Source organism: Lissotriton vulgaris, chromosome 6, assembly GCF_964263255.1.
Source record: "Lissotriton vulgaris chromosome 6, aLisVul1.2, whole genome shotgun sequence".
Lineage (NCBI taxonomy): Eukaryota > Metazoa > Chordata > Amphibia > Caudata > Salamandridae > Lissotriton > Lissotriton vulgaris.
The window spans coordinates 1,831,819,471-1,831,833,188 of record NC_141694.1 but is presented as its reverse complement, the minus strand read 5'-3'; the positions used below and the strand labels follow the sequence as shown (position 1 = coordinate 1,831,833,188).

At 40.9% G+C, this 13,718-nt stretch overlaps 1 long non-coding RNA gene across 1 annotated transcript in view; it reads left to right on the top strand.

Moving 5' to 3' along the window:
- Positions 1-13,718, top strand: part of LOC147709592 (uncharacterized) — a 363,282-nt gene that overhangs the window by 160,201 nt on the left and 189,363 nt on the right. The gene's annotated exons all lie outside the window — the stretch shown is intronic.

Below are 13,718 nucleotides of genomic sequence, written 5' to 3'. Positions count from 1 at the left end.
TTGCCCCATCCCACCATTTGGAGTTTTCTAGCTTTTTTAAGCGTTCCAATTTAATGAACTTGTCTCTAAGGCCCTCAATACGAGGGGGATTAGTGCTGGTGGAGGCAGTTTGAGTAGACATACCTTTAGCTAGGTTTTCAAAAAGCTCTTCTGCCATTTTGGTGCGATCCATCCTAATGATGCCTGTTTATCCAGCAAAGGTATACCGGATATTTATTCAAGTGGAGAATGCGTGGCGGCTACCCTTAGACTGCAGTAGAATTGGAAGAACGAAGGTTTTTTCTCAGTAGGAGGGTGCACTGCCTGTTTATACGCATATGGTTATAGGGAAACAAGAGTTAGCTGGTGCTGTACGGCGAGTGGTCAAACCCAAACCACTCCTGTGAGCATAAATACTGCTCCTTAATACTTAAATGGTTTGCCGCAGCACTCAATAAGTGAAGACGTTATGTACAATGACAAGATACAAGCATATTCCAGATAACCAATTTGACAGAAGTTGACAATGACACGTGTTTCATCGCCTTAGCGACTCATCAGGGCTGAAACAAACAAAAGTGGCATATTGCATATACTTTTGGCAAAGTAAATTGTTGTGCCAGACCATGCTGGCTTGGTATTACATATGTACATTAGATGCTTCCTCCAGCAGTGAACATACAGTGATTTGTTCAAGTTTCTTAACTAGTGCAACCACAACACATTCGTGTCGAATATAGTGTCTGTTATCGATATAAATACAGCCGTGATTTGTACGTGATAGTGGTTGTGAGGATTTTGTGTGAGTACAGGTAATATCTACCTGTATGTGGTAACTGGTCCCAATGACACATCATGATAACAGAACCTAAGGTGCAACGAGAGTGCCCTAATTGTGTGCGGCTCTTACATACTTCATGCCAAGCATTGTGCTCAAGTGAAAAACTGTGTCATTGAGTAGACATACCTAGATGGCCGTGTCAATATCCAAAGGTCTGTATAAATATACAAAAAAGGAGAAAACGGAAAAGAACTCATCACTAACAGTACTCGAGTGATGTTTAGGCAAAGAACGCCATAGTGAGACTCTAATGGAATTTTGCACGTGGACTCACCGCTTAGCTGGTGATAATTCCAACCCAGCCGGGCCTTCTCTAGTGGCACTAATGTCAGTGCGTCCAAACGTCGTGTGAGTCCTGGTATCTGTGACATAAGCAAGGTAACATATGTCACTGTGACCATATAATAATGCCCTCATTAGCTGATAGCTCTAAGCAGGTATTTTATCACGCCAGAGATGTCATCGACATTCTTGTACTCTGGTTGTGTTTCTATAAAATGCACTGGGTGTGAGTTATTGTGGTATCATATCCACAATTCTGTATCCTACGTGGAATATTATTCAAATCTTCCCACATGGAAAATCACTATAACTTATATTAACTAAAAAGCATGTGCGCTATGATAGGAGCTTGCGAACCACACATAGTCTATCATCATGTGTTTATAAAAGGGGTTAACCAAGGCTTCTATTCACTATCGATATACTAGAGTTACGCATAAGGTATTAACTAACATAATATAGCCGTTTAATCCCTAGAACTTACACTTGTTAATACAGCTTGTGCGCTAGAGGTACGGGCTCGGGAATCACGTGGTGTCTTTCACCAGAATAGCGATACTTCCAAGGTTCAGAAGTATACTGTCAAAAGAAGTATTTCAAGCATTAGTAACTTAATTATAACCATGGCACTTAGCGATGGTACTAGTTCCAACTTGGTCAATGTCTTACCCATATTACAAGATTGGTAGGAAACCTTGGTGCGGTTCCAAATCGAATAAGTATAGAGGCTGAAAAAGTGGATAAAAGCGGGATTAAGAGGACTCATTCACAGTGAGTGAATACACATGTAATGTATCCAAGTTGCTATCCGAGCGTGCATAATGCCCGCTTACCCGTGTGCGGCGTCAATCCAGCTCGTGTTGCTTCTCCCGGGCCCGGTTCCGTGTTTGTACACGTGATCGCCTGTTCGCTATTTAATAGCGCGTCACGTGATCAGAAGGCGTCTCCCACCGAGTGGATGCAACCTAGGAGATGTTGTCCACTATGATAGAACTAGTTCTTAGAAACAACTATTTCATGTGTGACAAACATTGGTACAGACAAAAACAAGGTGTAGCCATGGGCTCGAAAATTTCACCCTCGTTTGCGAACCTATTCATGGGCGCACTAGAGGCAGATCTAATTTGGGGGGACAGGGGCAGTCAATACATCGACTCCATAATTTTTTGGGGAAGATACATTGACGACTGTATCCTCATCTGGTCAGGCTCTCAAGAGCTACTACAAAATTTCTTTGAGTACTTAAATGACAATGAATGGAAAATCAACTTCACTATGAAGTGGAGCAAAACTAATATAGAATTCCTAGATGTAGAATTCTATGTGTCCTCGAATTGCTTGCATAGTAGACTGTTCAGGAAGTCAACGGCATGCAATGCAATCTTACATGCCTCCAGTTCTCACCCCCCACACCAGATTAACGCCATACCGTATGGTGAATTTGTTCGGGCAAGGAGAAACTGTAGTGAGGATGTTGAGTTCGGGAGATGCGTCACCAACATGAAAGAAAGATTCCAGGCCAGGGGCTATGTTAAAAACTCTATAATGAAAGCTGAACAGAGGGTAAAGAAAGTGAAGAGAGTAGACACTCTAATCACAAGACAGAAACCGAACACTGATGACAAAGACTGTATAAGATTGGTCACGGACTTCAATTCACTCCATTCGGACATAAGAAAAAGTCTCACGAAACATTGGAGTTTATTGAAATCTGAAAAAGCACTAAGTAACTGCATTACAGAACGACCACAAATCTCTTTTAGAAGAGGGAACACATTACGGAGCAAGTTGAGTCCCACTGTACCCCGAGACATTAGGAGTGCAGATTGGCTGACACAACGTGGTCTGGGTTTCCACAAATGCGGATTCTGCAGCATGTGTAAATGGGCGAAACACGGAACAACCTGTTTTGTGGGCCCTGATGGTATTAGCTATAACATCAAAAGCAATATCAACTGTGCAACTAAATTTGTTATTTATATCATTGAGTGCGAATGTGGCAAAAGATATGTGGGGAGTACGATCAGATCCCTGAAAGAAAGAATGCTGGAACATATGAGGGCTATTGTTAATTGTGACCCCAAATATCCGGTGGCCTTACATGTGGCCGCATGTCAACAGAGTCAAAAGAATAAAAATGTCCAATTCTTTGGTATAGAAACAATACCACTTGCAATTAGAGGTGGTAATCGTGAATTGAGACTACGTCGCAGTGAAGCGACCTGGATTATGCGTTTGAAATCAGTGAAATTGGGATTGAACTATGATCATGAGATGCAATACTTCTTGGGTGACTAAATACAGAGATTGATATGTGATATTCATCTAAGAGATTATAGGAAATTACCCATATTGTAGACATGTATTTGTGGAAATTTTAAACATTGTAAATTATAGATCTTTCTGAATGCGGGGATGTTTCTCTTGCGCCGACAGAGACTAATGTAATTACTGAAACATGGTTCTTGACGTTACACCCATGGTATTGTGAAAGGATGTCACAGTATGAATGGGTCCCTTTCACAACAGAAGACAGATCGTTTTGTCTATTTGAATCACGGTGCGCACTACACTTAGGCACTGTAATGTCATTATGCACTGGGGAGCATGTAGCAATATGGAATCCAGTGAAATAATGACACACGCACAATTTTGTTTTCGACGTATGGAACATTACGAACTCAACTATATAGATTACCTATCTTACGTAATGTCAACATCCTACATGGAATTCACAAATTTCTCAGTTTTCATTACAAACTCTATCCCCATGAACTGAAACGCGATAATAATGGAGAAACCCGATAATTTTAAGCACAAAATTCGATCTTTTTATCGTGTCAAGATGGCCGACACGTTTTCCTCCTAGGTTGCATCCACTCGGTGGGAGACGCCTTCTGATCACGTGACGCGCTATTAAATAGCGAACAGGCGATCACGTGTACAAACACGGAACCGGGCCCGGGAGAAGCAACACGAGCTGGATTGACGCCGCACACGGGTAAGCGGGCATTATGCACGCTCGGATAGCAACTTGGATACATTACATGTGTATTCACTCACTGTGAATGAGTCCTCTTAATCCCGCTTTTATCCACTTTTTCAGCCTCTATACTTATTCGATTTGGAACCGCACCAAGGTTTCCTACCAATCTTGTAATATGGGTAAGACATTGACCAAGTTGGAACTAGTACCATCGCTAAGTGCCATGGTTATAATTAAGTTACTAATGCTTGAAATACTTCTTTTGACAGTATACTTCTGAACCTTGGAAGTATCGCTATTCTGGTGAAAGACACCACGTGATTCCCGAGCCCGTACCTCTAGCGCACAAGCTGTATTAACAAGTGTAAGTTCTAGGGATTAAACGGCTATATTATGTTAGTTAATACCTTATGCGTAACTCTAGTATATCGATAGTGAATAGAAGCCTTGGTTAACCCCTTTTATAAACACATGATGATAGACTATGTGTGGTTCGCAAGCTCCTATCATAGCGCACATGCTTTTTAGTTAATATAAGTTATAGTGATTTTCCATGTGGGAAGATTTGAATAATATTCCACGTAGGATACAGAATTGTGGATATGATACCACAATAACTCACACCCAGTGCATTTTATAGAAACACAACCAGAGTACAAGAATGTCGATGACATCTCTGGCGTGATAAAATACCTGCTTAGAGCTATCAGCTAATGAGGGCATTATTATATGGTCACAGTGACATATGTTACCTTGCTTATGTCACAGATACCAGGACTCACACGACGTTTGGACGCACTGACATTAGTGCCACTAGAGAAGGCCCGGCTGGGTTGGAATTATCACCAGCTAAGCGGTGAGTCCACGTGCAAAATTCCATTAGAGTCTCACTATGGCGTTCTTTGCCTAAACATCACTCGAGTACTGTTAGTGATGAGTTCTTTTCCGTTTTCTCCTTTTTTGTATATTTATACAGACCTTTGGATATTGACACGGCCATCTAGGTATGTCTACTCAATGACACAGTTTTTCACTTGAGCACAATGCTTGGCATGAAGTATGTAAGAGCCGCACACAATTAGGGCACTCTCGTTGCACCTTAGGTTCTGTTATCATGATGTGTCATTGGGACCAGTTACCACATACAGGTAGATATTACCTGTACTCACACAAAATCCTCACAACCACTATCACGTACAAATCACGGCTGTATTTATATCGATAACAGACACTATATTCGACACGAATGTGTTGTGGTTGCACTAGTTAAGAAACTTGAACAAATCACTGTATGTTCACTGCTGGAGGAAGCATCTAATGTACATATGTAATACCAAGCCAGCATGGTCTGGCACAACAATTTACTTTGCCAAAAGTATATGCAATATGCCACTTTTGTTTGTTTCAGCCCTGATGAGTCGCTAAGGCGATGAAACACGTGTCATTGTCAACTTCTGTCAAATTGGTTATCTGGAATATGCTTGTATCTTGTCATTGTACATAACGTCTTCACTTATTGAGTGCTGCGGCAAACCATTTAAGTATTAAGGAGCAGTATTTATGCTCACAGGAGTGGTTTGGGTTTGACCACTCGCCGTACAGCACCAGCTAACTCTTGTTTCCCTATAACCATATGCGTATAAACAGGCAGTGCACCCTCCTACTGAGAAAAAACCTTCGTTCTTCCAATAAATACATTTAAAAAAGAATTACAAATACCTTCATTCCTGGTATGAAGTCATCCTCGCTCGGTTTTTCTGTTCTCCAGGCAGGCTGGCTCCAACGCGGGACTAGGAAGCTGCAGTAACCAATCCTGGCGCTTCTTTCATGCATCATGCATCATGAAAGCAGTGCCAGGATTGGTGGGGGCAGCTTCTCTCGCCGCTCCAGAGGATACTGGAGCCATATGCTGTCTGTGACCCATCTGTTGAAGACAGCTGAGTTAGAGAGGTTTAAACTGTGCTTGTCTGGCTGTCTGCTGCAAGACGGCCTGCCAAAAAGACCTGTGCCCTGCCTATCACTGCTTTCTGCTATTGCTCAGACATGAGTCCCAGGCACTCCACATCACTGGAGTCAAGCTATCCAGGCTGAAGAAGGCTGATAGCCAGAAACCGGTCCTTGGATGCTTGATTCCGGTCTGGGAAAGACATGGCTTGGTAGTTTGGGCTGGACTGTTCCCATGAGGCACAGGGTCAAGGCTGATTTGCTTATAGCCATTGTCTGACCTAGGGTGGTGTGGAGTGCAAAAAACGATGGATTTAGGCCCAGATCTTTGTACTGGGGTGAATGTAAGACATTGTTCTGCATTCTGTCCATCAACTGTGTTTTTTGCAATTGCCTGACTGACAGCAGAAGAAAGCCCAGCCCCCCATCCTCACTCTTGGCTCGGGACAGGGCTTTGAAAAAAAAATGGTAATTTATTAACATTCGATTTTCCTACCCCTGGGGGCATGTTTTTAGTGGGGCGGCCCTCTTCCATCTTAATAGAGGAGCCACCCCAGATGTTAAGTGACAATTATTGCAGCTGCTAAATACTGAGCCCCTCGATGTCGCTTTTTATTGGCTATGATAATCATTGCTTCAATAATGAGCAACTTCTAATGAGGGCCTTAGTTATTTATATGACTAGTGTACTCAACAAATCTGTCTACGTGTCTTTTGGCAGACAGGCATTCATCAGGAGAGCCAATCTTTATTGAATCAAATAATCTATAAAGGTATATAATCAATTTTATAAGAGCTCTGTATCCTGAACAGGATAAAAGATATTGTGTGTGTAATAATTAATCATGTTCCTGGATTATGTCCATGGCATGTGCCAATCAAAACCCTTTCACCTCGAGCAAGTTTGCATGCATTACCTGAGTGCACCAGACATTCAAAAGCGTGCGACCTACTAACACAGGTAATTAGCCAATGAAGATAGGCTGTCCTGATGAAGGCCTGTGTGCCGAAACATGTGTGGAGAGATTCGTTTAGTGCAGGGTGCACTCCAGCCATTACGCATTTATCAATTCGATGAAGATTGGGCTTCTGTATTTGTCTGCCATGTGCTAAGGCCAAATTTCTACAGTAATCAGTGATACACTGTGTTAGTGATATCCTCTGTATTTGGTAGCATCTAATTAGAAGATATTGCATCATCAATGTTTTGGATTTTTCCAGTATGAATTTTTTGAATGAGCATGGGCTAAGATAGATGTGGTTGCATTGATTGTTTCAGGGCCTTTTTTTAATGTATATTTATGTGTAGGTCATGTTTTGTCCGAGTTACTCATTGATAATAAAACAATTTTGATTCTTTTTATATCAAATAGTGGTTTAGGAGCTCTGTTTATTGTACAACCATGTGTTAATATGTTTGAATCGGTTGCCTGAGGATTTACATTATAATTGCTTCCTTTACCTGCCTCAGGAACTTTCCATTGTCGCAGGGGGTCCCCTTCCTTATGTGCATTTGACAGTATTTCTGAAACCATGGTTATTAGAAGTAGGACAGCTGTAGATTTGAAACTAGAAGAATAAGTTACTTACTTTGGTAACTCTCTTTCTGGTGGATCCTCTACCCAACCATAGATTCTTCATCTTTTGACAATTCCACAGGTGCAAGACTAGATCCATAACTTTTTCAAAGCACTGCACCCATGCGCCACTAGGGGGTGCCAGGTGGATCCATGTTGGCTTTATTCCACCCCGGAAGTGACAAAGCAGAACCACGTATTAGTGTCACACGTTCACACCGAAGTCAGCTCCTTTCTTTTCATGCCTACGAACAAAGATCTGGAGCCCGGCAGCTTTTCGTTGGTGATGATAATTTTTCAAATTGAAATCTATATGTACTTCAGTATTCTAATCTAATGGCTGGGGAATATTTTAAAGGTGAGGACTCTGCAGTTAGAAGTATTCATCAGATTGTTGGAATAGGTCCAGCAAAGGATTGATAGGATGGACCGGGTGAAGGAAGCTGTAAAACATCCTTTTTTTGGGAGACAATAGTGAATTTATGGATGATGGGGCAATGTTCATGGGCCTTATCCCTGAGAAGGAAGGTCGGCTAGGATTGGAGTTTGAATAAATCTGTGATACTTTTTTGAAGTACTGGAAGGAGCACATGCCCAGGACAGATGCGTCAGAGGGAGACGAAGTAGCCACTAAATCAGACCCTCCTTCTGATTGTTGGCCATGGTCAACAAACACTCCCCTTCATAATCTTCTCCTCAAAGAATGAGGCGAGATCATGGTAGGGTGCCATGCCATCTTGTTGGGTACTACGGGTATGAACGGCATCACCTAACCGGAATACAAGGCATGCTGGTTCCTGCACTCTAATAGGAAACAAGCTTTAAAATTATCCTGGAATAACACTATTTCATGAGACAAGGTCCCCCTTTTTGTATGAGTGTTTGCAGACACCCCTCCATGCCACTCGTAACTTGGGGTTCTCTTTCTGGAATGTGTAGATTCTTAGGCAGAGAGAACTTTCTTGAGAACAAGTAATTTCCCACTGACTTTCCGCTGTGGACTGTAGTCATCTAGAGTCATGACAGATAACCAGCTTTGAGCCTGAGGATATTTTTCTTTGTCAGGTTCACAAAGCTTATAGTAGGTTCTTGACATCTAGTTCTGGATGACTTCAAGGCACATTCTAATCTTCTCGTCTCTCAAAAGGTCCCCGCAACCAAGCAAAGACGCATTGGTCACCACCATGAGCTCTGTGTGCAGGAGGGGGACTTGCCTGCCAAAGGTGTGTTTGGCTGTTGTATACCACCACAGACATTCCTGGGGCATCTCCTAAAAAGATCTGGATGGAGTCAGCGAGGCACTCCTGCAGTGCTTAAATTGTGCTGGTGGTTTTAGAGGCTCAGCACTGGCACTTAATTGTCAGCACCAGCTCTAGCTACAGTCCACCACATGGTGGCGCTGTCTTTTTCCTTTCGAGATGAGCATAACAACCATGTTTATTAAGTCAATATACATTGAAAATGAATAACACCAGCCTCTCCTGCCATTAGTATAGCTTTGTGTGGCCAATAATAGTCTTAATTGTCACACTCGTAGGAGTGCGGAGGTTTGGTGCTATGCTTGTACTGCCATAGGCAGCGTTGGCAGGGTATGGGTGGTGCAGGCTGCAGCGGCCTTCAGAGAAGGGGCCCTGGCACTTAATATTTTACAAGTTAAGCACTGGTCGACTGATATCTGAGGTTCCAGTGCAAGGCCCGCAGAACCTACCTGCAATTCAGGATGAGAATGCACAAGGGTAGGAGGTCAAGAAGCCTCAGAGCCATCCTCACCGAAACCCAGGACTGATGCTGAAGCATAAGGATTATATCATGAATCCCGGACTCACTGCAGCAGAGGACAGGACCTGAATGTCACTGTGTCCAAAATTGCCCCAATGAATGGAAGTGTATGTGTGGTACAGGAATACGTGTACCATGATCGCCGAGATGGGCAGCCCTCACCTGCAGGGGCTGTGGGTGCAGTGGTAAGCAAAGGGAAGCAAGAAAACTTGAAAATGCTCCTGGCTTACCTTACTCCGCCTGTGGATCTAAAGGCTGGAATATGATGTCCTGCAAGTCCATAGACGCAATCCAGTCTCCTGGGCCTAGAGTAGACAGGATCTGAGCTATAGTGAGCATTTTGACCCTTTCCTACCTCGGAAATAAGTTCTGCGGGTGGAGGTTCAAAATAGGCATGAGGGCTTTGTCCTTCTTTGGAACAAAAAAGTAATGCTAGAGCATCTTCCTCCTCTCTGAGTCTGGTGTCCTCTCCATGGCACCTTTGGGCAATGCTGAGGTCAATGATCACACTATGTAGGCCATGACAAGGATCTGTTGTTCTAACACTTACCAATATGGCATCCAATGCTATACCCCATCTGGCTTTTAAACCAAAGAGCCTCTGTTCCCCGTCCTGAGGAGAACCTGGAAAACATTGGGGTCGAAACACGTCGACACCTCTAGACAAGGGTCCTAGGCTTTAAAGACTTCTCAGAGATTCCCGTCACAAAAAACATTTATCAGAGGACCGAGCTTTCCAAAGAACTATGGCACAGTCCCCGGTCCTACTGCTATGTTATGGGGTTTCGTACGGTTTGACAGGCCTAACATTCTGAGAAATTGGAACTGGAACTGGAACTATAGTTTTCTGGATTTTCTTTGTATGTATTAATATTATTATATTTGTGCCTTATTCACAAAATGATCAAGAAGCAAGTGTGACTGTTGACTATACATCACACAAAGGCATTTAGATTGCTGCTGCCCACACTGGGTGTTGATTGGTTTATTCTTTTTTGAGTGTGCTATTAATAATATCCTAATGTGTATGATTCTAATGTCATGTTACTTTAATCGCTTGTAAATAAGTCATGAAGTAAATGAATTGTGTCTCCTCGTAGTCGTGTAATTAATTCTTTTGGTCCTTATAAGTTGATACTATAAAGAATTATCATGCGAGGAATATATCATTCTTTGCTTTTTGTAGTTTCATTTTTTAACACTCGATGACCATCATCACTCCTGCTTGTATCTGTGCACCTCTTTTAAATATATAATGCAATAACAAACACACAAAACAACAATAAACCTGGGGTTAATTGGGAATCTGTAAAAGCGTGTACTACATACAGGATATGGTGCAAACATGTAGGCTCTTGGTGAAGACATTGGACTCACCAGAGTTGACAAATCTCAGTTTTCAATGTTATGGAGGTTGAAATGTTTCCATTTTTTCTGCCAGTCACAGAAGTGAGCTAGTTCAGCTGATGAACATCTTTGAAGAATAAAATGTTTAACTGCTTAGTGAATGGATATATTTGTGAACAGGAAACTCAAACCTCCTATTTTTCTTCAGTGGGTTGTAGAGATACACACTCAGAATACGTTGAGTGAAAGAAGACGGCAGATGTGACTCAAGAGGCAAAGGTTGTTTGGTGTGAAGTAGCATTTCACTTCCACACTGCCACATCACCCTGAAGAAATACCACTCCAACCACAGCCTCCAAGAGGCACTTATGGACTCTAGCTTAAAAATAAAAGGAGAAACCCTTTTTATGAAAAGGGAGGGGTTAAGTATTGTGAAAACAAAAATAAGGGTTCCCTTTTCATGTATTTTAAAAGAGAGACTTAAATCTCTAGGGGGTTCAGACCAAGGACAAAGGGTAAGCCATACGTTGTATCTAAGGTTGCATAGAGATTGACAAATTTACAATTAATTACAACTTTCCTTTGTTACTATAATCTTAAAAACCAATACATCAAAATAGATGAGAATGTATACACCAAATGGGATTTTGCTGCAAAAATATTTTTATTATCTGTTCATACCAAATTTGAATATTTAAAAATTATCACATTTATTCATAAAATACATTAAAAATTCTGTATACAACAGTTTATCACACAAAATATGTCGACGCAGCGTTTCGGTGATTTGAGTCGTCACCTTCTTCAGGACAATATTTGATTTAAAATCACTCTGAATTTAAAAACAAAAAATTGCAATTACTTCAAAAATGTCATGGTGGTTGTTTGCAGAACAGAACTTAACAGTAGTAATCTAATTGCACTTCAGTCTCCCCATTTTTATCTGTATTTGACATCATATTTTCAAATAAGTTACATCCTCATCGTTTATTTGATTTTCAACACTTTTTATACAGTTAATCAAGCGAAAATAGTCAAAAGAGTTAAAAAAAGGAAAGAAGAAATCATTTCTAAATTTAACAAACTTTATTATAACAGGCCTATACCATATTTGTAAATCCCGCAACCTCATTGTGGTCAAACCCGTTCTTGACATCCCCTTGAAGCATTTTTGTACTGATGGGGGTTGAGTTATTTATTTTACACCTCCCTCTCTTGTTTGCCTCATCGCTTAGCGATTGATCATATTGGGTTTTCTTGTTTTTGTACCCCTTTTGACGGATTAAACTGCTGTTTCGCTACAGAATATACTTTACATCATACATACCTAAAATGTGCTGTAGGTGAGTCGCTTTAATCAATGGGCGATTCTCAACTGGTACGATAGTATCGTGATTTCTATAAGTTACAACAAAGGGCGTCATCAGTTCACCTCGCGCTGTATATTTACATTTCCTTGTCATTTATATTTGTCAAAATTTACCTTTTTCTACGGATGTTCCTCTTAGTAGGATTGAGTTTTGGTAATTTCCGTCCACTACCGGGCCCTCTGGGTCAGATATAAATGTTCCTACGGGGAAAGTGCAGTCATTTAATAGCGTCTTCCCCATTCATCATCAGGATGAATGGGGAAGACGAATATAAATGACAAGGAAATGTAAATATACAGCGCAAGGTGAACTGATGACGCCCTTTGTTGTAACTTATAGAAATCACGATACTATCGTACCAGTTGAGAATCGCCCATTGATTAAAGCGACTCACCTACAGCTCATTTTAGGAATGTATGGTGTAAAGTATATTCTGTAGCGAAACGGAAGTTTATTCCGTCAAAAGGGGTACAATAACAAGAAAACCCAATATGATCAATCGCTAAGCGATGAGGCAAACAAGAGAGGGAGGTGTAAAATACATAACTCAACCCCCATCAGTACAAAAATGCTTCAAGGGGATGTCAAGAACGGGTTTGACCACAATGAGGTTGCGGGATTTACAAATATGGTATAGGCCTGTTATAATAAAGTTTGTTAAATTTAGAAATGATTTCTTTTTTCCTTTTTTTAACTCCTTTTTTTAACTCTTGACTATTTTAGCTTGATTAACTGTATAAAAAGTGTTGAAAATCGAATAAACGATGAGGATGTAACTTATTTGAAAATATGATGTCAAATACAGATAAAAATGGGGAGACTGAAGTGCAATTAGATTACTACTGTTAAGTTCTGTTCTGTAAACAACCACTATGACATTTTTGAAGTAATTGCAATATTTTGTTTTTGTTTTTAAATTCAGAGTGATTTTAAATCAAATATTGTCCTGAAGAAGGTGACGACTCAAATCACCGAAACGCCGCGTCGACATATTTTGTGTGATAAACTGTTGTATAAAGAATTTTTAATGTATTTTATGAATAAATGTGATAATTTTTAAATACTAAAATTTGGTATGAACAGATAATAAAAATATTTTTGCAGCAAAATCCCATTTGGTGTATACATTCTCATCTATTTTGATGTATTGGTTTTTAAGATTATAGTAACAAAGGAAAGTTGTAGTTAATTGTAAATTTGTCAATCTCTATGCAACCTTAGATACAGCATATGGCTTACCCTTTGTCCTTGGTCTGAACCCCCTAGAGATTTAAGTCTCTCTTTTAAAATACATGAAAAGGGAACCCTTATTTTTGTTTTCACTTATGGACTCTAAACACTCAGGATGCAAAGGGCCTTGTGTAGAATAAGATTCCTCGTTCAGAGTGAACGACTCTGTTGGAGGAACCGCACTCCAAATTTAGAGCTGTACTGCCCCTCTGGACATCTCTTACATTGGCAGGAGCGGTGTCTGTAAATACAATGAAAGTTTGCCACACAGCAACTGGATTTGCTTTTGGAAAATAAATAAAAAAACAATGACCCCTTCACCATGGGTGTTTTCTCCCTTGGCGTGCGAGTCATTGAAATGTTTTGACTTTCACTTGCCACCA